The sequence below is a fragment of the Drosophila innubila genome (assembly GCF_004354385.1).
Source record: "Drosophila innubila isolate TH190305 chromosome 2L unlocalized genomic scaffold, UK_Dinn_1.0 5_B_2L, whole genome shotgun sequence".
NCBI classification, from domain to species: domain Eukaryota; kingdom Metazoa; phylum Arthropoda; class Insecta; order Diptera; family Drosophilidae; genus Drosophila; species Drosophila innubila.
In genome coordinates, this window is record NW_022995373.1 from 6,763,111 (window position 1) to 6,790,402 (window position 27,292).

The 27,292-nt window shown below is 40.0% G+C and overlaps 1 long non-coding RNA gene across 1 annotated transcript; it reads right to left on the minus strand.

The window, feature by feature from the left end:
* Nucleotides 1-329: 329 nt before the first annotated feature.
* On the minus strand, nucleotides 330-13,380 carry LOC117782624. The gene is made up of 4 exons (XR_004617302.1): nucleotides 13,370-13,380; nucleotides 11,076-11,082; nucleotides 450-466; nucleotides 330-379 (listed from the first exon to the last, which is right to left on the minus strand). It is a non-coding gene; the product is annotated as an uncharacterized LOC117782624 (long non-coding RNA).
* Between the last annotated feature and the right edge of the window lie 13,912 nt (nucleotides 13,381-27,292).

Sequence of the window (27,292 nt, forward strand, 5' to 3'; positions counted from 1 at the left end):
GACATCATGTTCATTCTCATGGCAAGTAGAATTTCAATTTCTTAATTTTTAATAACACTTGAACTAATTTTAATATTATGTATTTACAGTTTTCTTAACGAAATCAAAAAATGCAACAATGATGAGACAAACCAACACACAGAACAGGAACACAACGATGTTGCAAGTAAGCAACATGCTCGCCGGAACACCAGTGGCAAGATGCTGGAGCGGAGACGCCGCTGAATTCACGATGTTAATATTATATATATATATATATATATATATATGTGACATATTCTATGTCTACGTTATACATAATATATCCTATGTCCACGTTATACATAAGTCTAGACACCAAATTCCCCATTCCAATAATGTAAACTTTCACAGGCTGGAACTATAAACAAAGAGTAGCCAAGCCACCCTAAATTTCGCATACCGATAATGTAAACTTTCGCAGGCTGCACTTGTAAACAAAGAGCAGCTAAGCCGGGCTTCTCCCCCATCGATCAGCATTGATCGAAATAACCCACTGTCAGCAAATTTGCGTTCCCAGCCAACGCTGAGTAATTTCGTTCCCAGCCTTTACAATATTGTAAACATTTAAATGCCCGAAATTAGCTTTCGTTATAACGCAAAGCACAATTATCAGTTGCTTAAGACTGCCTTGTCTTTTTATTTTATAATAAATTCAACTTAACCGTTAGAACTGTGCGCGGTTTTTATAAGATTCAAACTCACAGTAAATAAAGAAAATCTAATTATATATATATGTGTGTATCGGTAAGTGTGGTTAATTTATTGTAATAAGTGTATTGTGTATGTAATTAAGTTAATGTAATATTTATCGCTTAATTACTACCTTGCCTACCTAAAGAGCTCTCTGGGTGGGTAAAGGGGCGATAATTGTTTGTGCGTATGTATATATATATGTAAATATACAATATTAATTGTATTTCGTTGGGTGTTTCTAGATCGTTATAGTTTCTTGTTGTTCCTATACTGTTGTGTCTTATTTTTTTTACAGCTTTTAATTTTATTTACTTAAAATATTAATTTTTACTTTACTTTAAATTTTAATTTTTACTTAACTTTAAATTTTAATTTTATTTAATTTAAGTTTTAATATCAAATGATTGTATAGTTAATTCAACTTAGTTTTATTTTAATTTTAAATACGTTATAATTTATAATTTTGTCTTTTGTTCGATTCTCTTGTTTTTTTTTTTGTATCACATTCAAATTTTTTTTTTATAATAATAAATATTAATACATTTCTTTAAATCAACAGTGAAATTGTATTTCTTGGGCGGCACAGGGACAGAAAAATTATTTTTTCTTGCAGCTCTTCACAACGTTATATATAAGCCTACATAAATGTAAATCCTTAACAGGGATTAAATTAAAGCTACATGCTCAACAACCAACACTTAATTCATATTGTTACATAATTGAAGCTCAAAATTTAATTTAATAGTCGTGTTTTTCTGTCTGTAGAATTTTTTTAGTTTTTGTTAATATTAACAACCTATTAATATATATATATATATATATATATATATATATATATATATATATATATATATATATATATATATATCGTAATATATGTGTGTAATTGTGTTACCCATTTTATTGGTGTTTTTATCTTAAATTTTTGATACTTTTTGCAGTGCTTTATTTAGCTAAAAATATCAAATCTTATGTTATCATCAATTTGTGCATAAATATTTGTTTTGTTTATTTTTTTACCTTTCTCTCTGCTTGATCTGCTGCTTAAGTACATTGTTTTGTTTGGGTATTTAACATTCTGTTAACTTGCTCTCTCGCTCTCAGTGTGCTTGTTGCGCTCTCATAACAACGTCTCAAGCATTGCAAGCGCAAGCGCATTGTTTTTTGTTCGTGCGTTAAGCATATTTCTCCGTTAGCTAGGCTCTCTCACTCTATCTTTGTGTTGCTATTTATTTACATTCTGCATATTTGCGTCGGTTTGTAACCAAGCATTGTTTTTAATCGTTTTCTGAGATCTTGTTTTGGATTGGCATTTCGATTTGCATTCCCTTGAAACTTTTGCACCGACTAGATAATACCCTATATTACTATGCCATCAGATTTGGTCTGTTATTTTAACAAATGTCATGTTTCTGATTCCAGGCAAGAGTTTACTGCTTGCTATTTCTGTGACCATACTTATCATTAAAAGTGTGTTGGTTTAACAACTAAAATCAAAGATTATCTTGAGAAAAACATAAGTTAGAGATGGCGTTGTGAAACTTGCCGGGACATTGAGGTGCAAGTTCGCAAATATATGGAGCGAACCAGAGAAAGTTTTAAGTTCTTATCGAAGCTTTTTCATAAAGCAAACGTTGTTTGGGATATGGAGAACTTGTTCAGTAATTCGTCATTATTGAATGAGCAACCTGAACGGAAAAGAGTAGCTCAGCTTCGCGCCATGCGCAGAATTCCTTTTCGATCCATCAGCCATCAGACCTGGATCTGCAGCAATCTAATACAAATTCCATTTCTCAATCAATCAATTTATTAACTCAACATGCTAGGACTCACCATAACCCACATGTTAGTGAAACATCTGCCTCACAATCAACATCTGTATCCAATAGTGTAAATCTTAATGTATCGCCAGCCGGTACGGCAGCCAATCCACTAACTACCGTACCGCCTCGCCTGTCAATGCCTCTCCAAGGCATTCCCCCTCCGAATCCTTAGAGACATGTTTTTATCTCTAGGCTTTCTAAAGATCAGTCTTCGTATGGTGTTAAGGCTTATGTCCAAAACAAATTACAAGGTGCTGATATTTCGGTGGATAAATTTAATTTTAATTACCCCAGGGAAATCTCATCACTTAAAATATCGTGCTCAAAAAGTGTTTTCGCTAATATTTGTCAAACACACTTTTGGCCTGAACATATCTTTGTGGCTGAGTACAAAGGAAATGCAAATCGAAAGAGAGATCGTAACCCGATATCAAGTGATGGCTCCACTTTACCTGTTATATCTTCAAACGTAGTCTCAAAAAACTAATTTCCTCTATCTCTGTAGCTTACCAAAATGTACGAGGCCTTAATAGTAAGCTATCTAGACTATTTCTACACAGTCATTCCTTTGACTTTGACATCATCTGTTTTACTGAGACCTGGCTCAAACCTGCCACATCAGATTTTTCTATTCTTTCTTCTAAATATACTACATATAGATGCGATCGTATTACTCGAATTGGAGGTGGAGTACTGTTGGCTGTTAACTCCAATCTCCCCTCGGAACCGATTCCAACCACTTTTGATTCAGACATTGATCTCATTTGTGTAAAAGTATCTTTCAATAAATTTTTTATTTATTCAACATGTTCTTACACTCCATCCCCTGCTGATGAGACAGTATATGATACTCATCTAAACGCTATTAAATATATATCATGTTTAGTTTCTGACACAAACTTGCTCTTTGTTTTGGGTGATTTTAGTCTGCCCCATGTTGAATGGATCGCCTCAAATGACTCGAATTTACTTATTCCTGATAATTCCGATAGCTTTATTGATGGCCTCTCAGAGCTATCGTTGGTTCAGATCAATCCAGTTCGAGATTCTATTAACAGGACACTCGACCTGCTATTCCGATACCATTGTATCTAGGATTGACCCATTGGTTATGCCAGAAGACCCATATCATCCAACTCTTAATACATGAATCCATTTACCTTTGCGTTCAGATGTATTATCATCTGATACCGCTGTTCGCAGTCGGTGTTTTAGAAAAACAGATTTCAATAAGCTTAACAATCTGATTTCGTGTATGGATTGGTCTGAACTATACGCATGTTCTGATTTGTATAATGCCATTAAGCTTTTTTATATTACTCTAAATTCTTTACTTGATATTTGCGTTCTGCTTGTATTTTCTATCTGTTCTGCTAGACCTCCTTGGTTCTCTAGAGAATTATCACATTTAAGCAATGTAAAGTCCAAGCTATTTAAAATATATAAAAAGTCGGGAAATCCTTACGATTTCTCCCGATACGTAATTACCAACTCCAATTTTCTGGTACTTAGCTCTCAGTGCTACAACAATTACTTTCAACGTTGTAAGGTTGAATTTTCTAGAGATCCTAAGCAGTTCTATAAAATTGTAAACTCTTTTTTTTTTTTTTTTAATTTACATTGCCTTTATTCTTGAATCTTCTCCAAGGGAGACTTACAATAAGTTTATCAAATCTTATATTTAAACAGTCATGTTGACTTAAAATGAGCTATGGCGCCCGAAGGGTTTATTGCTGGGCTGGAAGGTCGTTTCGTTTAAGGCGGGTTCGACTGCAGACCCGAGTTAATCGCCGAGCAAGAGGATTTGGGTGCAAGGATAGCTTAATATTGTAGTTCGCCTTTCGCGTTATCTCATTTTGGACGTATGTAACGTTCAAATCTCTATGAATGTTCTCGTTTCGAACATACCATGGTGCCCCAGTGATAGTCCTCAAGATTTTTGATTGTGCTCGCTGTATGATATCAATATTGCTACTGCACTGGAGTTTTCGAGTGTTGTAATCGCGTTGAAAAGTTGACCGATGAGGGAAATAGCACAGTTTGGAAGTTCAATGATCATTTTTTGAGTGAATAGATCGCAGCCAGGAGCTTTCTTTGTAACTGTTCTTTTATGACTTTTGCAATTTCATGTGGACAAAGTTCAGATGGTTCAGGTTCGCCAGGAGTATGAGATGCACAGGACGATAGTAAAAACGAATTTGTTGCGGGATTTGGTTGGAATACATTACGTAGGTGAGCTGCGAATGTGTTAGCTCTGTCTTTGTCGCTACGGGCCCAGCAGCCTGAGGAGTTTCTTATAGGCGTTAGCGTTACGATCGGCGCACTTAGAGTAGCCCTCCACAAGGGATGCTTGGTGCTGGTGGGTGATAATTGCTCTAAGTAGCGGCGTTGGGCATCTGCTTCTTCATGCTTTAGAGCTTTGCTGAGTCTGCGTGAAAAATCTTTTAAGCGTTGTTTTGTAGATGGCGACCGGTGAGACTGCCATTCACGTCGCGATCGTCGCTTTTCCAGAACGCTTTTCCGTCGTTGTTCTATTTGAAGTTATTAGTTTGGCGTTGATTGGTCTGCACATGCGCGTGTTGTGGAGTAGAGATTTTAGCTGCTGCAACAAGTACAGATTCTAGTAAATCAGCAGAGCAGTCGATGTCCGCTTCGATGTTGAACTGCAATATCGAGGTGAGAGCTAACGTATTTCGTGTACTTGAGCCAGTTGGTTCAGTTGTGTTGTAAGGCTATTAGAATATTCTACATATTCTGGGGATTGTAGTAGATTTAATAACACGGGGGAGTGGTCGGACGAAAGATTCGAAAGTGCTACGGCACTTATCAGATTTGCAAACTCTAATCGCAAAACTGTATCACTTCCATCATCTCTCACCTTTAATAACGTTCAAGCTAATTCTGACCAATCCATAGCCGATTTGTTTGCCGACTTTTTCCAAACTACATATTCTACGAGTAGTCCATATAATCTCTAATTTTTATCTTGGTCTGATTGGGTTTTTTCTGGGCTTTCCCCAATCCTTGCAACAAATGTTGGACCAATCGTTTTCTTTTTCATTTTAGATACTCCCAGAATATTTAGATTTATATTTACATTTACATTACACAGTAATATTTTAATTTATTTGTTAATTGCGTGTTACCATATGGTAACGCTGGGGCTATTCGGCTAAAGTCTTAAAATGTTAAAATAAAAGAAAAATTAACATACTTACCATCAAACATATTAAGCATATGGAAATTTAAAATTCAGATTAACATAATTTCATGAACAATTGAATTAACAGAAGAAATGTATATAAACATAGAATTAATTAACATACCATTCATATAACATGTCTAACATATACCATGTTTATACAATGCCTTAAGTTGCTTTAATTGAAAGCGAGTTACCTTAAACTGCCTTTTTTTGCGCTTTAACGTTAACAGTGATTTAGCGAAGCTCGGTTTTTAAGCCCGTCGCTAATTTTTTACGCCGCTTTAAATATACGTATAAACACTTATCGCTTTAAAAATGTACTACAAAACCAACTGTTTCTCATATAAAAACTAGTAAGTGCTATTGAAATTGCAAGGATATACTAAATATTTAATTAATAACGTATGCGGAATGAAATACGAACATAGATTAACATGTCTTAATGTCTTTGAGCACAGCAGAGCGTGGAAAATTGATTTGCGCATATCGCGCAAATAACCCTTCTCAGCCGAAAATTTAAATTTTTCATTAGTTTTCTGCTATGGACTTTAAGAAAACTTTTATTTATAATGCAATTTCGGATGTCCAGAATGGAAAAAAATGAAGAGAGCCCCTGGGTCCGGAAAAAATGTTCCTTACAGCATGCTGAAGTTAAAGCCAAATTAATGGCTGAAATTGTGGGTCGCTCAGCTAAATCATATCGTGCGCTTGCCAAAAAATACAATGTGAGCGACAAAACTATAAAAAGGTATGTAAAAGACATGGGAGTGATGAAATGCTAAAAAAAATCCGTTCCTAAAGTCACAGAGGAACAGAGAGAGACTTTAAAATTTCGGCTGCGTGCCCCCAAACGTGCCTCAATTAAGGCCAATTGAAAAATGTTTGGCAAATTTGAAAAGAAATATTTACAGCAAAGAATATAATACCCAATTCACACTGAGCAACATCTACCATCTACCATCAATTCTCGTGATGGTCCCATAGTTTTACCCGTGCCAAAATTTCACATTCGTTCCGCCATCTCCGCTTTGATGTTCGTGTTTCATTCGTTTCCAATCGGCTTTAAGCCGATAGTTATCGATAGTAACACTAAAAATGTGACATTCGCTACGAAAATGTAAACAATGTCAACTGAAATGAACGGCAAGATCAAGAAGAATAAGAAATTCGAAATGTCCGCGTCATGTAAGTAAAGAAATGATAGAAATAGAATTTGTATAATAATCCGTTTATTTTTATAAAAAGCCACCAACAAATCAACTGCGAAGCGGGTCTGGTGGTCTGGTGAGTTGGACGAGATGGTTGTGGACCTCTGGGGTGAGTGCATTGCCGACTTGAGAGGCACGAGGAAAAATTCCCATGTGTTCATGGAAATGGCGGAAAAGCTCAAGTCAGCCGGCTTTAGTGGCACATGGTCAGATGTCCGCACCAAAATTGATAACCTCACCCGGAAGTACAAGTAATATAGAAAATTTTGAGCTAGCATAATTTTTAATTATAAAATTATAAATAAAAATTGGACCCAGTGGTGGCGAGCCGTCTTCATGGGCATTTTTTGACAAGGTGCACTGCATTTTGGGAGGCTTGCGAGTGCATGATGTCGACTTCCCGAGTTAAACAAACACGAGTAAGTATTTGTAATCGAGTTCTTTATAAATTTATGAATGTACGTATCCCGCCACAATTGCAGATTTCCTTGAATACATAGAAGACCCGATAGTCTTTGATCCGGAGGCATCCAACTGCAGCTCCCAGTTCTCCCAGTTCTCCACAACATCAGAAGATCCTGCAGCTAAGCGCAGAAAACTGGACGCGCAATCGGAGCTATTGGAGATTGCTCGTGAGCGTTCCGAAAGGCAGAATGAGCAGAAATGCAGAGGGAGCGTCTGGAGATTCAAAAGGAGCGTCTGGAAATTCAAAAAACAGAAGCGGAGGTTCGTGCATGCCAACGAGAGCAGCATCGTGCGGAACATCGCGAATTATTATCAAAGATGCTGGAACAAAATACAAAGTTCCAAGACAAGCTGCTGGACTTACTTAAATCTCAAAAATAAATAATATTAAAAACACAAATTTGTAAATACACATGTAAATATATATATACTATAAGCATATATATGTAAATAAATAAATAATAAAGACTATATTCTGTATTCATTCATTTATTCATGTGTTTCGCAAAGAAATTCGGCAATTGCAGAGCTTATTTCTTCGGCCGATTCGTGGAAGTCAGCGGTAGTGTTACTTTGGTGCGGTTGATCCTTTTCTTTCTGACCCAGTGTGTCTCCCCACGCCTCATTAATGGCGCTGTTATGCACATTTAAAATGTTGTGCAACACACAGCAGGCCATGATCATAATGGCGTTATTTTTGGGACGACTCTCAAGTCCGTTGCCAACGCGTCGAAATCTGGCCTTTAAATGGCCGAACGCATTCTCGACAACACGCCTTGCTTTGGACAAGTTGTAGTTGAACGTCATTTTCTCTAATGATGCTTCTGTCGAGAATGGGTACGGCTTCAATAGCTATGGAGAAAACCGAAATGCAGAGTCTCCAATGAGGCAAACGGTAACATTAACTCCACATGTCTCCTTTGATTTGGAATCCAGCAATGGGCACGAGTCTATCATCTGGCAAAGCGTGAATCTTTGAAAAATTAATGAGTCGTTGCAACGACCTGGAGCCCCGACATCCACATACATGAATCTGTAACTAAAAAGATGAAAAGAAAAATAAACAAGGGGGCTTCACCCCCTGCTCGCCTACCCCCGGCTCGCTTCGCTCGCAGTGAGGTGCGGCTGCAGTCGAGCACGCTCGACAGTAGGATACCCTGAGCCCATGTACTCTTTTATAAAAGTTGATTGTTGCCCATTTTCAATGGGCACAGGGTATAAATATTACACACGCGAAACTATGAACAACTTTCGGTTTTCTTAAATCACTGTGCTTATCACTACATTATTAATGCCTCACTGAACTAATACATCACTCGGTATTATATTAAACTTATTTAAAATTAATTAGAAATTGATAAATTGGTAAATCGCAAGTCGTAATCGTAATCGCTTGCAATCGATGCAGTGAGTCAAGAGTAGCCACAAACTACAACTTCGCTCAGCCTGCAATCTGGCAGCACCCATTTTCCTCTCTCACTCTCTCCCTCTTACGCAACAAATTCGAGCCTGCCAAAGGCTGCTGCAGTGCGCGCGAAATTTGAAACAAAAGTCAATGTCAAATTTTATGAGATTCTTAAAGCGGAAAATGCTAAGTTTTTTTTTACAACGACAATAAGCAGATACTTATTATATGTATGTGTAAGGAATCGAAATATTAATAATTAAAATTATTATTTTGCAGCTTTCAGTGCTTGGCAAAGATGCAAAAGTAGTGCTGCAAAATTATCGCTTTTCTCTCATGCAATTTCATGCATAGCTATCAGCTTCTGCTGATTTTGCCATGCAAAAATACATATTTATATATCAACACAATTATATTTTAATCAAATTGTATATTTGTATATACATAAATTATACATTAACATTTTCATTACATGATATCGATAATATTTTTGCTTATCGCTTGATTCTTATTTGGTACGCAAAAAAAAAAAATGGGTACGTATACATGCTGTCTCGGTCGCACGTTCGATTTGCCATGCAAATGTAATTATTGAATTAAATGTAAATTCCGAAATAACTTCTCTTTTTACGGGTCAATCGCTTTGAAATTTTCAGGGTCGTTTAATACGCATACCTCTCAACTGATTGCTCAGTTAGGGAGTGCTATGTCAAAAATTGCGCTTGTAAATCGCTTTGTGCAATTTGTGGGCGAAGGGGGCGTGGCATCAAATATTGGAAACAAACTTGACCTGCGTATGGTATTCACAAACCTGCATTCCAAATTTGAAGTCTCTAGCACTTATAGTATCTAAGATCGACGCGTTCAAACAGACGGACAGAAAGACGGACAGGGCTAGATCGACTCGGCTGTTGATCCTGATCAAGAATATATATACTTTATGGGGTCTGCAACCCCTCCTTCTGCCTGTTACATACAATTTGCAAACACATTATACCCTTTTTGCCCATTTTCAGGGCTCAGGGTATAAAAATTAAAATATATTTAGGTGATTTTATTTACTAACTTACCGGTAATCAACCATAGCAAAAACCACAACCGAGTTCCAGCCTATGTAGCTGTGATGGTCAACTGCCTCTGCTGCTGGTGGCTCTACTTCAATGAACATCTATCTATTTAAAGCAATTAAATCATTAAACATAAACTTTTAATACTTATTATATTATTATTATACTTATTATATTATATTATTATATTATATTATACTTACCAATCGCACCAAGGCACTGGGGAAAACCTATGGCTTCAAAGCCCTGCACACACTCGTCGATTTTTGACTCAGTCAAAAAGTTCAGCGTCATATACTCGTCCGTAAACTCCACAACAATAGCCCTGCAAAATTCGTGGAGAATATTGCAGACACTGTTTGGAGAAACGCCGAACAATCTGCCAACTGCTCGGTACTCAGACATCGAACCCAGAGTGTACAGGGCTATCGCTCTCCTTTTATCTAGTGGAATAGCGTTCCGGAAGTTTGTGTCCTTCTTCTTCAAGACCTCTAGTCGGGTGGTCATGATTTTCCGGCACGTCCTTTCCCAAAGCGCGCCAAACCGCTTCTAAAATATACTTATGAATTATGCCTGTTGTGAAATGAGTGCATTTATAAAATGTTTTTACTTACAGCCATCAAACTTACTTACTTACATTCAAAATCATCAGCAAACCTTCGACATCGTCATCGTCGCCTGCGTCGGCGTCGTCGTCCTCATCGACGTCCACGTCGTTGACGGCGTCATCGTCGTCCCCGTCGTTATCATCATTATCATTATCGTCGTCCACATCGTTGATCAATTCCATAATAAGGTTGTTAATCATTTTATTGTTCTGCTCCGTAATAGCGAGCGACATTTTAATTTTTTCCAGGCGATCCATATTTTTCACAGTTAACAAATATTTTCTCACGTATTTACTTTTTACGACGCCAAGAGTATAATTGATGTTGTGAGGAACAAATATGTGTTCCCCACAACAATTGCACATTTTCAGCGACGCCTCTGTTATACCCCTGTTCAGCGACGCCTCTGTCTTACAGGCGAGCAGAAGTCCCGTTGCCTACGGCGGCCCAGAGTATAAAAGGGCGCGCAACAGCGCATGCGGGACACACTTCGAGCAGAGCAAGCAAACAAGTAGCACCGATCGGTCCTTGCAATAGCAGGACAAAACATCAATCCTTGTTGACACAGGATCCTCTGAACAACATAACTTTGCAGTAGCAGGTTATACTCCTTGCTGTCGCAGGAACCCTCGTAGATATCCTTGCTGTAGCAGGATATAGTTCTCGCTGTTGCAGGACGCATCGCAGATTTATCCTTGCGGTCGCAGGATCTACGTTCGACAATCCTAGCTGTCGCAGGACCTGCTCCCGATACCCTTGCAGTAGCGGGGTTCCCAGTACGAGAAAACGAATCGAGCTACAACCAGGAGCGAGACCAGCGACCGACGAGCGACGAGCCTGCATCGGATTTCAAGGACGGAGACCCGAGGACACCATTCAGCAACGCAACGCATCGAAATCAAATATACCTACATTGAAATTTAAAAGAGTCGGCCATCGCGTCGCTAATAAACAAATACCATTTATATTGAATATCTATCTGCTTTCTTATTTATTCGCAAGTGCTGCATAAATAAATATAAATTTGTTGCACGAACTCATATCGCCGACCGAGTTAGCCCGGTGAAGCCTTAAGGATCGTTACAACTGGCGCCCAACGTGCAGGGTTTTGCGAATATAAGAATAGTATGATTTCAAAATGGTACGAACATGGATTTACAACCTGAAAAAGGAGGAACTGCTGCAATATGGCAGCGAGTTCGGGATCACACTGACTGGAAGCGTGGACACCATGCGCAAGGACTTCGGCGACTGGGTACAAACACAAGAAGGACGCCTACCTCACGCCGGTCGATTGGACACATTAGCCAGAAAACACGCTCGTGCATCCCCAACTAGGGAGGCTGCACCTATAAGGGAGGAGCCAAAAACGGAAGAATACACAGTGGCCAGAGAAATGGCAAATATGGATTTTGCTTCAACAAACGCGGAGGCACAGCGTCGGGAACGGCAACAAAAACGAGACGAACAAGAATCGCATTGGCAAAACACATCTACCACACACCACGAATACCAGCCACACACCGAAAGGAACCCAGCGCGGGACTATGCAGCGGTAGCAAAACAAGTGAGGGAGTGAAGTTTTAAGTTCGATGGCACCTCAAAGCCATTAGAATTTCTGGAGCAAGTGGAATGGTCTGCAGAAACCTATGGCCTGGAACTGGACCAGATACCACGAGCAATGCCTGAATTACTGAAAGGCACGGCTCTCAAGTGGTATATAGCGAGCAACGAGCACTGGAGAGCCTGGGCATCATTCGCAAAGAGCTTCCACGAATTTTTCCTACCAAGAGATTACTTCTCGAAGCTGTCGGAAGAAGTTGATCGGAGGAAGCAGGGCATAGATGAACCATTTAAAAGTTCATGGTAGAGATGCAGACGTTGATGCGGCCACTAAGATTAACAAAGGAGGGAACGAGAGAAAATATACAACAGCAGCCTTCCCGACTTCAGAGCGTTCGCAAGACCGTATCAGAACAGCAGTTTGATCGAGCTCATGCAACTGGCGGAGGAATTCGAGGAACTGGAGCGGGACAGAGAGAAATTGCGGCAACAATCCCGTGGTAACCGCCCCAGGCTCATGGCAGTAGAAGACGCTAGACCAGCAGAAACCGAAGGCCCATGTACCCGCTGTAGCGACAACGCAAGGTCACGACCCCAACCAACACCTAGAGCATTCTCAGGACAACCAACACATGTCCCCAACCCAACACAGGCGTGTAGAAGATGCGGAACAGAGGGACACTGGGCGAGGGAATGTCAAAATCCGAGCCTCCTTTTCTGCTGGATATGTGGGCGAATGGAGTTCGCACAGTGCAATGTTGCCGACAGGGAAACGATCGGCGGCGTCCAGGTTCCAGGAGCGAGCGGATGCCGATAGAAGCGGCTCCCCACAATTAATCGGCACTTTAAAGGACGAGGGCCACCGCCTGTCAGCTACGGTTCAAATTGGAAACAGCCTGTACAACGCTACCATCGACACAGGGGCAACGAGCAGTTTCTTAAGCGAGGAACTAGCAGGGACGCTATGCGAAGAAGGATTTGAGCTAAAAGCAACACAGAGACAGGTGCGGTTGGCAGATGGCCGGACTGGTGTCGTTACGGAACAAGTGGAGGCACAGATAAAGCTCGGCAACAAAACTGTAAACATGCCGTTATTAATTCTGTCGGGAGTCATCGACGAACTGGTGCTAGGATGGGATTTCCTCTCCAACATGGGAACTAACTTCGAACGCGCCGGAATCGAAGTCAGAATCCCGACTCGTCGACAAAACAACAGAGTAAAAGAAGAGAAACTCTCGGTGGTCAACACAGATCACACACAGGAGCAAAGAAAACAAGAACAAAGTAAACAAGAGCAAAGGAAACAAGAACAGGCAACACAAGACGAGGAAATCACGCTGGATGAAACAACGAGCATCGGCGTAGAGCAGGGTGAATCCTTACACCCCGAAACAGCGGTGGATAAATTTCTTCAGCAGGAACTAGCCGCATTTGCTGTTATGAGCGGCACATCACCAATCACGGAACACCGAATCGTGATGCACGACGACCGTCCGATAAAGCAACGCTACTTCCCAAAAGAACCCTAAGATGCAAGAAGAAATCAACAAACAGATCGACGAGTTGCTAGCCAAAGGATGTATTGAGCCGTCGAACAGCCCACACAGTGCCCCGATTGTGATGGTCAGAAAGAAAACGGGTAAATGGAGGTTGTGCGTCGACTTTCGGCAGCTAAACAGCCGATCAGTCAAGGACGCTTATCCATTACCTCGAGTACACCACATCCTGGATCAGTTGAAAGCACGTTACATCACCAGCCTCGACCTGAAAGACGGTTCCTGGCAAATTCCTATGGAGGAAACAAGTCGCCCTTTGACAGCGTTCACAGTACCAGGCAGAGGACTCTTCCATTGGAAAGTTATGCCGTTTGGACTTCACTCCGCTCAGCAACATTCCAACGAGCATTGGATCGGGTGATTGGACCCGAAATGCTGCCACATGCCTTCGCATATCTAGATGACATCATCGTTATTGGGAAAACATTGGAAGAACATATGGCCAACCTAAAGGAGGTGTTTCGACGACTCAGAGCAGCGAATTTGAAGATCAACGTCGACAAGTGCGACTTCTTCAAAAAAAGAATTAAAATATCTGGGTCATAAAGTGACAGAACATGGAATATGCACAGACCCGGACAAAGTAGCGGCGATTTCTCAACTAAAACCGCCTACTAACATCAGGGAGCTGCGGCAATATCTCGGAGTGGCATCCTGGTACAGACGATTCGTGCCTGACTTTTCAACTACGGTGCACCCCCTCAACGGTCTATTGAAGAAAGGCGTGAAATGGCTATGGAACTAAGAGCACCAACAGGCGTTTGAGATGGTGAAGGAAAAGCATGCACCAGTCCTAGCGTGCCCCGACTTCACCCGTCAATTCACGCTACAAACTGATGCCAGCAACTATGGACTGGGAGCCATCCTCACACAGGAATCCGGAGAGGGAGAACGGGTTATCGCATACGCCAGCAGAACACTGAACGGACCCGAAAGAAACTACTCAGCAACAGAGAAAGAGTGCTTAGCCATCGTTTGGGCGATTCGGAAGATGCGACCATACCTAGAGGGATATCATTTGCCGTCATAACAGACCACATGGCGCTAAAATGGTTAAACTCTATTGAAAACCCTACCGGTCGCATCGCCAGATGGGCATTGGAATTGCAGCAATACGACTTCGAAGTGGCATATCGCAAAGGAAAACTAAACGTAGTGGCAGACGCATTGTCGAGGCAACCGCTAAATGAGGATGTCTGCGCTCGGGTCGAAATTGAAGAAGAGACAGCGGAAACTGGCGGAACTGATGGAAACTGGATACACAAGATGCTACTGAAGATTCGTAAGGAGCCCAGGAAATTCCCAGACTACCTAGAAGAATCTGGCAACTTATACAGGCACATCCCTCACCGAGCAGGGCACGAGGACGTGACATCCTGGAAATTGTGTGTGCCATCGAACAAGAGGCAACGTGTTTTACACGAGAATCACGACATAGCAGCAGCGGGACATACTGGAACACGGAAAACGATAGCTCGGGTGGCGGCACGTTGTTACTGGCCAGGATTGCACCGAGATGTCCGCAACTATGTACAACGATGTGAAGTTTGCCAGCAATACAAGCCGAACCAGTTGCAGGCAGCCGGCAAGATGCTCACGCAAATTCCGGAAGAACCATGGGCCACGGTGTGCGCAGATTTCGTCGGACCATTACCACGCTCAAAACACGGGAATACAACGCTACTGGTATTTATAGATCGGTTCTCAAAATGGACTGAATTAGTACCAATGCGAAGCGCAACGGCGGCAGCCCTCCAAAAAGCGTTCAGAGAAAGAATCCTGGCAAGATTTGGCGTGCCAAAGGTCCTCATCACGGACAACGGCGCACAATTCACCAGCAAGGCATTCAAGAGTTTCCTGCAGGATTTGGGGGTGAGACACCAGTACACGGCACCGTACACACCGCAGGAAAACCCCACGGAAAGAGCAAATCGCACAGTAAAGACAATGATTGCTCAATACGCTGGAGCAAACCAACGCTGTTGGGATGAGGCGTTACCAGAAATCACTTTGGCCGTAAACACCAGCGTGACAACATCCACAGGATACACGACAGCGTTTGTGACACAGGGTCGAGAGCCAGGTGGCCATCGGCACAGGACGGACTACACAGGAACCGCAAGCAAACGCCAACAAACTCAAAGAAATATTTGAGATAGTTCGCCGGAGGTTGGAGAAGGCGGCGCAAGACCAGGCACGTTATTACAATCTACGCAGGAGACAATGGAAACCCAGCGTGGGGGAGCAAGTGTGGCTAAAGGAGCATCATCTATCCAATGCAGTGGAGGTATTTGCGGCAAAACTGGCACCTAGATTTGGAGGACCATACCAGATCGTGGACTTCATATCTCCGGTAATATGCAAACTAAAATCGCAGGCGGACAAAAAGATACGGCGAGCACACGTTGGAGACCTAAAACCACATATGGCGACGAGGGAAACCAGGTCAGACGAATGATTTGTTTTTATATAAATGTTGCAGAGGGCGGTAGAAGAGTACAAGCATGGGAAAGAAAAAAACGCCAATAAATTCATGGTTTAACATAAACAAAAAATTTTTCTTATTGAAAAGTGGTAAAACAAAATAATAATAATAATATTTTTGGGACCACCCTAATTCATCGTACCATAAACGAGCATCCAAGAACCAGGCACATCCAAAACAAGGCACGGCAAACATTCGATGAATTTTTTTAAAATTTTTTTTTTCTCGTTGGGAAAAATTATAAAATATATATAAAATTTTTTTTTTTGACCAAACTAATCCAATACCATGAAACACTCGTTTTCAACAAGGAAAAAAAGAAAAAAATATATATATATATTACATCAATTTATATATATATATATATATACACGATAGCCAGCATGAGCAACAAAATAATTCAACGTGGGTACAACCAACACGGCCCACTGAGCATACTTGTTCGAGAGCAGCATCGAACTTGACGGACCAACACGCAACTCACAGCGAACGAAAGATAAGAGAGCCCAACATCTGTTGTTGTCGCGACGGTCAGTGGGCAGCAAAGCAAAACGAAAATGTTGTTGTTGTTTACGTCTCACGCAACGCATAGCGAACGAAAGATAAGAGAGCCCAAACATTTGTTGTTGTCGCGGCGGTCAGTGGCCGGCAAAGCAAAAGACAAACATTTGTTGTTGTTTACATTTCGTTTTCTTTGCATAGCAATGACCCGACAGCTAAGACACAGAGAGCGGCGCAAGACAGCGAAGCAAAGGAAAGCTAAAAGAGAGGAACAGTTATATTTCGCTGATATGCATTGCACATTGCCGACAAGCAAGACGCTCAGATTTGAACAAAACGGAGAGGAATTGTTCTCAGAGAGAGTGCAAGACAAAAGCAACATAGAGCGATGCTATTTGTTGTTGGGTGCATCGCGTCCGATTGAGCCGAACAATCAAACAAATATACACAACGAGGGAATTATGATGCGCGAAATGTATTATGTACATATGTTTAGGTTTATATATATATGTCTATAATTACAGCGAAGGAACTATTACGTGAGCAATGACACCTATATATACATATATATATATATATATATATACACTTACATACATAATGTAATGTATAGAGCAAAAACCAAAGGAATGAACATTTGTTAATAATACGAATACAGATATCTACACAGCGAGGGATTTATTATGCGCGGAATACATATTATACATATACATATATAAACATTAGCACAACCACAACGAGGGAGCAAATATATGTAAACAGGAGTACATATCTATATATATATATGTACGTGTACATATATATATATACGACGAGGGAAATACAACACGAGATCGCCAAAACAGGGATACATATATAGTGACATATTTTATGTCTACGTTATACATAATATATTCTATGTCCACGTTATACATAAGTCTAGACACCAAATTCCCCATTCCAATAATGTAAACTTTCACAGGCTGGAACTATAAACAAAGAGTAGCCAAGCCACCCTAAATTTCGCATACCGATAATGTAAACTTTCGCAGGCTGCACTTGTAAACAAAGAGCAGCTAAGCCGGGCTTCTCCCCCATCGATCAGCATTGATCGAAATAACCCACTGTCAGCAAATTTGTGTTCCCAGCCAACGCTGAGTAATTTCGTTCCCAGCCTTTATAATATTGTAAGCATTTAAATGCCCGAAATTAGCTTTCGTTATAACGCAAAGCACAATTATCAGTTAGTCTTAAGTTGTTCTTGAATAAATGAACTCGTCGTGTAATATCGCCTTGTCTTTTTATTTTATAATAAATTCAACTTAACCGTTAGAACTGTGCGCGGTTTTTATAAGATTCAAACTCACAGTAAACAAAGAAAAATCTAATTGGCGCAGCCGGTAGGATAACAATAAATTGTGGATCCTGATGCAATAGCTAAGTTATTAATTCTTGTGTCCCGTTTACTGTTATCCGCTAAAACAACCAACGCGAAGGCAACCCAAGCGACGGTCAATATCGCGTCAAGTTTTTATTAAACCTCGACAGTGACGTGTACACCAAAGTTCGCATATTGTCAAAGCCGCGGATTGTGCAAAAAAAAAAAAAAAACTTGAAAAACAATTCAAGAAGACGCGATAGAATTCGAAGAGAAATTAATTCCAGAAACTTCTGGTTATCTCAAAAAAATTCGAAAGTGCTATCTGTGCAAACCAATCAAACATTTTAAACTATAAGTTAACAAATTAAGTGAATACAATAAAAATATAATCAACAACTAAAAGAAACTGAACCTAAAATAAGAGAAGCTGAAGTAAAACAACAAAAACTAAGAGACAAGAAAAATTAAAAATAAAACCAACTAAATAAAAATAATAAAATAAAAATCAAAAATTTATTATAATAAAACAAACAAACAAAAAAAAAAAAAAAAACAATAATGGAAGGCAACGCAATTACACCCTGACCGATGCCAACATGGCACAAGTGATCAACCAACTTAAAACGTTGAGAAGTTCACTGGAGATAAGAACGCTTTGTACACGTTCATCAACCGGATCGACTACATTTTGGCCCTCTACACCAGCAACGATGCAAGGCAGAGGTCAATTCTTTTTGGACTTGTGGAACGCTGCATCAGCAGTGAAGTGATGTTATCCCTTGGCGTAAACAACTTGATGACTTGGACGGATCTTCGAAAGCAACTAATACTGAAATACAAGACGCAAACTAAGAACCACATCCTACTGGAGGAATTCAGGAGCACCCCGTTTAAAGGCAACGTGCGAGCCTTTCTGGAAGAAGCAGAACACCGTAGGCAGACATTAATGACTAAGCTAGAGTTAGAAAATAACATTGACGAAAAACATTGTATGCGCGACTAATCAAAACTAGCATTGATGACCTTATTCAAAAATTACCCACAAACATTTGCATTCGAATTATAAATTGCGAAATTCCCGATTTAAGATCTCTAATTAATATTTTGCAAGAAAAAAATCTTTATAACGAGCCCTGTCTTAATCCAACGCCAAATAAAGTAAAACATGAAAAATATTTGAAGCCATTGTATCAACCAAACCCAAATATTCAAAGATTCCCCACTTTTCTTCAACCAAATCAACCCTATGTCCCATATCGACCCCATCAACCTTACATTCAACAACCATATCATCAATCATCACCTCAACCTATGCAACAAATACCTAGTCCAATCAGACCAACATACTTTACACCCAGATCGAACTTCCGACAGAACCAATTCGACAACAATCGTTTCGGACAAGTAACTCCACAACAAAACTCTTTCAATAACTCTGGCGTAGCCAATCAACCGACTAAACGAGTTAGACCTGCAGAAAGTGGACAGAGTAAGATGAGTATTGACCAAGAAGCTAGAAATCAGGAAGAGTTAAACTATCATGATTACATGCAACAAGACTACTATAATCAATACGCTGCTTATCCTGAATATTATCCACAATATTATCAAGCAGAAAGTTACCCACAAAGTCCAGACTTTACATACACACAATCAGCCGAATACGAGACAGAACAACCAAATGAAATAGAAATCGAGCAAGCCGAAAATTTTCAGCTGCCAGCCTTGGAAACCAACAGTACATAGTAATCACTTATAAAGGCAAAAATCTGAAATGTTTAATAGACACAGGATCTACTGTAAATATGATGACATCAAATGTTTTCAATTTACAAGTTCATGACACCGACTGTTCCATTCAAACCAGCAACGGACCTTTAACTATCACAAAGAAAGTTAACGTCCTTTCCAATAACCTATTCAAGGGCAATAACGAATTTCTTCTACACCAATTCTCCTCAGACTATGATCTATTAATTGGTAGAAAAATGCTTTCAGAAGCACAAGCCATTATAGATTATAAAACCCAAACTGTTACTTTATAGAAAGTATAAACTTTATAGAAAGTATAAACTTTATAGAAAGTATAAACTAACCAACGATATTCCAATCACAAATCAGAACCACTTCTTAGCCCAACCAAATTCTGAAACTAATCATCATTTTAAAAATCCAATTAGAGAAACTTCCGACAACCAAGAATCTGCAAACTCAAGCCTTTACCGATTAGATCATTTAAATGAAGAAGAAAAAATCAATTTAATCAGCCTGTTGAAACAATATCAACACATACAATATAAAGAAGGCGACCAACTTAGTTTCAGTAATCAAGAAAAACACATTATAAATACTACCCACAATTCAGCCTTACATACAAAACCTTACAGTTATCCACAAGCATATGAACAGGAAGTTGAACACCAAATTCATTAATCAAGGTATCATACGGCCTAGCAATTCTCCTTATTGTAGTCCTATATGGATCGTACCGAAAAAGCAAGATGCTTCAGGTAAACAAAAATTCAGAATCGTAATTGACTACAGGAAATTAAATGAAGTAACCATAAGCGATAGGCACCCAATACCAAATATGGACGAGATTTTAGGAAAACTAGGTAGATGCAATTATTTCACTACAATCGACCTTGCAAAAGGATTCCACCAACTTGAAATGCATCCAGATTCCATTCAAAAAACAGCTTTCTCTACTAAACATGGCCACTATGAATATCTTCGTATGCCATTTGGATTAAAAAATGCACCCGCAACCTTTCAACGTTGCATGAACAATGTTTTACGACCGTTACTAAATAAACATTGTCTGGTATATCTTGATGATATAATTGTATTCTCAACATCCTTAGAAGAACATTTGCAATCACTCCAATTAGTTTTCGAGAAGCTTTCTGAAGCAAATCTCAAATTACAACTTGATAAATGTGAGTTTCTAAAACAAGAAACTTCATTCTTAGGACATGTCATAACTAAGGATGGAATAAAACCCAATCCTGATAAAATCAAAGCAATTCAGAAATATCCAATTCCCACAAAACCAAAGAAATAAAAGGTTTTCTTGGATTAACCGGTTACTACAGAAAGTTCATTCCAAATTTTACAGACATAGCCAAACCAATGACAGCAGTACTTAGAAAAGACTCAAAATTTACATTAAAATCCTGAATACATTAGAGCTTTTGAAAAATTAAAACAACTAATTTCTAATGACCCAATTCTAAAAATTCCAGACTTCAAAAGTAAATTCGTTTTAACCACTGACGCAAGTAATGTAGCTCTTGGAGCAGAACTCTCTCAAGACGGACATCCCATTAGTTTTATTAGCAGAACTCTCAATGACCACGAAACTAACTACAGTGCCATAGAAAAGAGCTTTTAGCCATTGTATGGGCAACAAAAACTTTTAGACATTACCTACTAGGGACATTTCGAAATCAATAGTGACCATCAATCATTATGTTGGCTGTACAAAATGAAAGAACCAAATTCAAAATTAACCCGATGGAGAGTTGAATTATCTGAATATGACTATGACATAAAATATATAAAAGGAAAAGAAAACCACATAGCTGACGCTCTATCACGAGTAAAAATAGAACAGACTTATTTCGGAGAAGAAACACAACATAGCGCTGACGAAGACAATAGTAATTTAATATTCACTACAGAGAAGCCAATAAACACATTTAAAAGACAAATTATATTTTCTAAAGGCATTCCAAACATAAAAAAAGAAAACTACTTCAAAAAATTAATAATTCACATTACATACGATAACATGACTAAAGATAAAGCCGAAAAATATTTAATAGACCATTTTTGCACAAAAACCAGTGCAATGTTTATAGACAGTGATGCAGATTTTGAAATGATTCAAAACGCACACAAGGAAATTATTAACACTAGCCATACTAAAATTCTTCGAAGTCTCATTCAATTAATTTTGAAAACCCGTGAAAAGCTCCTACACCCCGGAATTCAAAAAACAAATAACCTTTTTTGTGAAACCTATTATTTCTAACAGCCAAATATTAACACAAAACATTATAAACGAATGTCATATTTGCAACTTAGCAAAATCAGAACATAGAAACACAAAAATGCCGATGAAAATTACACCCAAGCCCGAACACTGTCGTGACAAATTTGTAATTGACATTTATTCTTCTGAAGGCAAGCATTACCTTAGCTGCATGGACATATATTCAAAATTCGCTTCTCTTGAAAATATTAAAACAAAAGACTGGATAGAATGCAAAAATGCATTAATGCGTATTTTTAATCAGTTAGGAAAACCAATATTATTAAAAGCTGACCGAGACGGCGCATTTTCCAGCTTAGCACTAAAAAAAATGGCTTGAAAGTGAAGGAGTAGAAATACAATTAAATACAACAAAAACAGGAATAGCAGACATCGAAAGACTACATAAAACAATAAATGAAAAAATCAGAATAATTAACACTTTAAATGACGAAGAAAATAAACTCAGCAAAATAGATACAATTCTTTACATTTACAATCACAAAACAAAACATGACACAACTGGACAAACTCCTGCACACATTTTCTTATATGCCGGACATCAAATTTAGATACCCAAGAAAAAAAAAAAAGTAATAAATAAAATTAACAGTGACCGACAAGAATACGAAGTTGATACAAGATATCGAAAAGGACCATTACAAAAGGAAAATTAGAAAACCCTTTTAAAGCTAATAAAAACGTTGAACAAACAGACCCAGACCATTATCAAATTACTAACAGAAATAGAATTACACGCTACTATAAAACACAATTTAAAAAACTAAAGAAAATTAACCAAATTCAAATTCCACAGGTTTCTACTTCATAATCATACTAATTATATCCCATATTCCAGTTGACTTTCAGTCCACTAACACTATAACACTATCAAAATTATCCCATATCCTGATCATAATGGCTATCAACTTGATTACATTAGTACTACTTCCTATTTTGAAAAAAATAATAAAATTTATAATCGAGATAATAAACCAGTAATTGACGAATGCATAACAAAAATTTTACTACACACAACACCAATTTGTAACTTTGAACGCATAAATAACAAAGACATGATAAAATACATTGAACCAAATACCATTATAACTTCGAACATAACTAATACAACTGTAAAACAAAATTGCCAGAAAAATAATGTTGATCTTAATATTCAGGGCAACAAAATTATAAGTATAAATCAATGCAAAATGCAAATAAATGACATAATTTTAAGCGACAACTATCTACAACCAGAAGTTGATCTTACACCATTGTATTCCCCCTTAGAAATAATTAAAGTTAAACCTATCAAGCATGATGACATTGTAAAAATTGTATCACAAAATAATGTCTTTATGCAATCATCATAATCATAACCATCATATTCATAATTATATTCTTATATCTTAAATATGTATCTTGTAATCCCATAATGTTAATCCATAAAAAATTTAAGAAACAAATTCACGAACCCAAGAACCAAACAACGCCATCGGTTTAACCAGAAGAAGAAGAACAAAGAGACACAATTATCGAGATGACACAAATAACATTGCCAAAACTTTACCCTTCAGTGTCACCTTGACTCGCAGGCTCGCTTCTTAAGGAGAGGGAAGTGACATATTCTATGTCTACGTTATACATAATATATTCTATGTCCACTTTATACATAAGTCTAGACACCAAATTCCCCATTCCAATAATGTAAACTTTCACAAGCTGGAACTATAAACAAAGAGTAGCCAAGCCACCCTAAATTTCGCATACCGATAATGTAAACTTTCGCAGGCTGCACTTGTAAACAAAGAGCAGCTAAGCCGGGCTTCTCCCCCATCGATCAGCATTGATCAAAATAACCCACTGTCAGCAAATTTGCGTTCCCAGCCAACGCTGAGTAATTTCGTTCCCAGCCTTTATAATATTGTAAACATTTAAATGCCCGAAATTAGCTTTCGTTATAACGCAAAGCACAATTATCAGTTAGTCTTAAGTTGTTCTTGAATAAATGAACTCGTCGTGTAATATCGCCTTGTCTTTTTATTTTATAATAAATTCAACTTAACCGTTAGAACTGTGCGCGGTTTTTATAAGATTCAAACTCACAGTAAATAAAGAAAAATCTAATTATATATATATATGGACATATATCTATGTATATATATATATATATACGACGAGGGAAATACAACACGAGATCGCTATTGCTCACATATATATACATATATATAATTGCACATAAAAGGGGAAGTGCAGAACTGCCAACAGCTGCAGCTACGTTGCTGTGACGTCAGCAGAGCAAGCAATTAGCACACATAATTGTTGCTGCGATCACAGCCAGAGGCCGCCGGCAGCGCTCTCTTTGAGGCGCCGTCTGCTGTGCGTTCTAGACCGAAAATCGGGTTCGCGCCCCGTGGGGTGGGCAAGAATTTGGCCCAGTATGGCCTTCACATTTTTAAATTATTAACAGCCGAAATAAATGTTAATAATGCTTCCCCAAAGCCATTTGGCCCCGAAACAATTTAATAAAAATTGTTAATAAGTTAACACATTAAATTGTAAGCGGGGGGTACAAATTAAATCGTTAACAATTTAACACCATTAATTGTGTTCAGCTTACAATTTTCAAATTGCCGATTAATTTATGTACATACACACATACATATATATATACATACATACATAGCGGGGGAAAAAAAAAAACCGAGAGAGAAACCGTAATCCTGGGCACAAGTGTCCAATCAGAGGACGGTGGCGGTCGCCAAAGGGCACGAGAGGAGAGAAAACAAGAGACCAAAAGGAAATGAAGAGCAAACCGAAAATCGCGCCTGCGCGGCGACTATAAAAAGGCGACCGCCCACGCAGCTGGACATTGAAGACCAAGAGACAGGATGAGCAACACGCAGACGACAACGCGGAGACCCACCAGGCTGCCGTTTCACCCTCGCCGGAGGGCGCCTAAGCTGCCCGACCTACACCTGACCGGGCACACCGTCCTGGAGCTGGCCACGTCACCCATCTTGGACGAGGATCGGGCAGTGGCGGCAGGGCTGACGCCACCGGCAACGGCGTCGCCCAAACAAGAGGTCCCGCCGCTGTGGTGGCCTGCCAAGGAGGAGAAGGGGGCGATCCCGCCCCGCGCCATGTCCCCCACAGTGTGGGAGATTTCATCGGAGTCGAAGGAGGAAACCACGCCAGCACCAGCGGCGCCAGCGCCGAAGCGGGCCAGGGTCATGGGGCAGCCGACCTGCCAACCGGAGCAGCCCATCTGCCCACCTGAGCAGCCGATCTGCCCACCGGGGCCAATAGGGTATGTGCCTCGCACCCCGGGTGGTCACTGGGGCTGGAGCTGGCATTCCCCCGGGCGGCGCAGGAGGAGAGTTTCGAAGGGACGCCGAGGTCGCACACCAGGTACGAGGAGTTGGTGGGAGTGCCCTGGCCGCGGGACGTGGTCCAGGCATCGAAGGAGCTCAACCCAGGGAAGCGCCGGGTATACCTGGTGTGGGATGAGGGCGCAGGTACAAAATTAAGGCGGGCAGGGCGAATACGCGTGTTCCGCGAGATGCGGGAATAAAATTAAACAAAATGAAAATACAAGACTTGTCATTTGGTTACCTGAAGAAAGAGGGGTGTGAGGAACAAATATGTGTTCCCACAACAATTGCACATTTTCAGCGACGCCTCTGTTATACCCCTGTTCAGCGACGCCTCTGTCTTACAGGCGAGCAGAAGTCCCGTGCCTACGGCGGCCCAGAGTATAAAAGGGCGCGCAACAGCGCATGCGGGATACACTTCGAGCAGAGCAAGCAAACAAGTAGCACCGATCGGTCCTTGCAATAGCAGGACAAAACATCAATCCTTGTTGACACAGGATCCTCTGAACAACATAACTTTGCAGTAGCAGGTTATACTCCTTGCTGTCGCAGGTACCCTCGTAGATATCCTTGCTGTAGCAGGATATAGTCCTTGCTGTCGCAGGACACACCATAGATAACTTTGCAGTAGCAGGTTATACTCCTTGCTGTCGCAGGAACCCTCGTAGATATCCTTGCTGTAGCAGGATATAGTCCTTGCTGTCGCAGGACACACCATAGATAACTTTGCAGTAGCAGGTTATACTCCTTGCTGTCGCAGGAACCCTCGTAGATATCCTTGCTGTAGCAGGATATAGTCCTTGCTGTCGCAGGACACACCGTAGATAGCTTTGCAGTAGCAGGTTATAATCCTTGTTGTCACAGGAGCCATCGCAGATATCCTTGCTGTAGCAGGATATAGTTCTCGCTGTCGCAGGACGCATCGTAGATAAATTTGCATTAGCAGGTTATAATCCTTGTGGTCACAGGAAACATCGTAGATATCCTTGCTGTAGCAGGATATAGTTCCTGCTGACGCGGAACCAGAAAAGATATCCTCGCTGTCGCAGGATCCAGTAATTGTAATAGTAGCATTAGTATCCTAGAGCCTTGCGGTCGCAGGAGTGAATTAAGAGAGCCTTGCTGTCGCAGGAGTAAATTAAGCGAGCCTAGCTGTTGCAGGACGAAGTCGTAGTCGTCCTCGCATTAGCAGGGCTTGAGCTAACCCAGCTGTAAGCGGGCAAAATTAAGCGGAGAGTCCTTGGAGAACGCAGGATCGGGGTCGTTCATTCTCCTCGCTGTCGCAGGACCTAGTTTATCCGTCCTTGCTGAAGCAGGACATAGATTTAGTTGTCCCTGCAAGAGCGGGTCAAGGGGGATTTATCCTTGCGGTCGCAGGATCTACGTTCGACAATCCTAGCTGTCGCAGGACCTGCTCCCTGATACCCTTGCAGTAGGGTTCCCAGTACGAGAAAACGAATCGAGCTACAACCAGGAGCGAGACCAGCGACCGACGAGCGACGAGCCTGCATCGGATTTCAAGGACGGAGACCCGAGACACCATTCAGCAACGCAACGCATCGAAATCAAATATACCTACATTGAAATTTAAAAGAGTCGGCCATCGCGTCGCTAATAAACATATACCATTTATATTGAATATCTATCTGCTTTCTTATTTATTCGCAAGTGCTGCATAAATAAATATAAATTTGTTGCACGAACTCATATCGCCGACCGAGTTAGCCCGGTGAAGCCTTAAGGATCGTTACAATGTTAGATGGTAGAAGTTGGCAGTGTGAATTGGTGTTTCACATCTAGCATCATTCTTATGCGTTCTCCGTAGGTTTGCTCGGTGTGCAGAGGCTATAAGCCAAAAAACATCGACTGTTTAATATTAACTAGTCGGAAAGGCTATAGTTGAGATCCCGACCATAGAATAC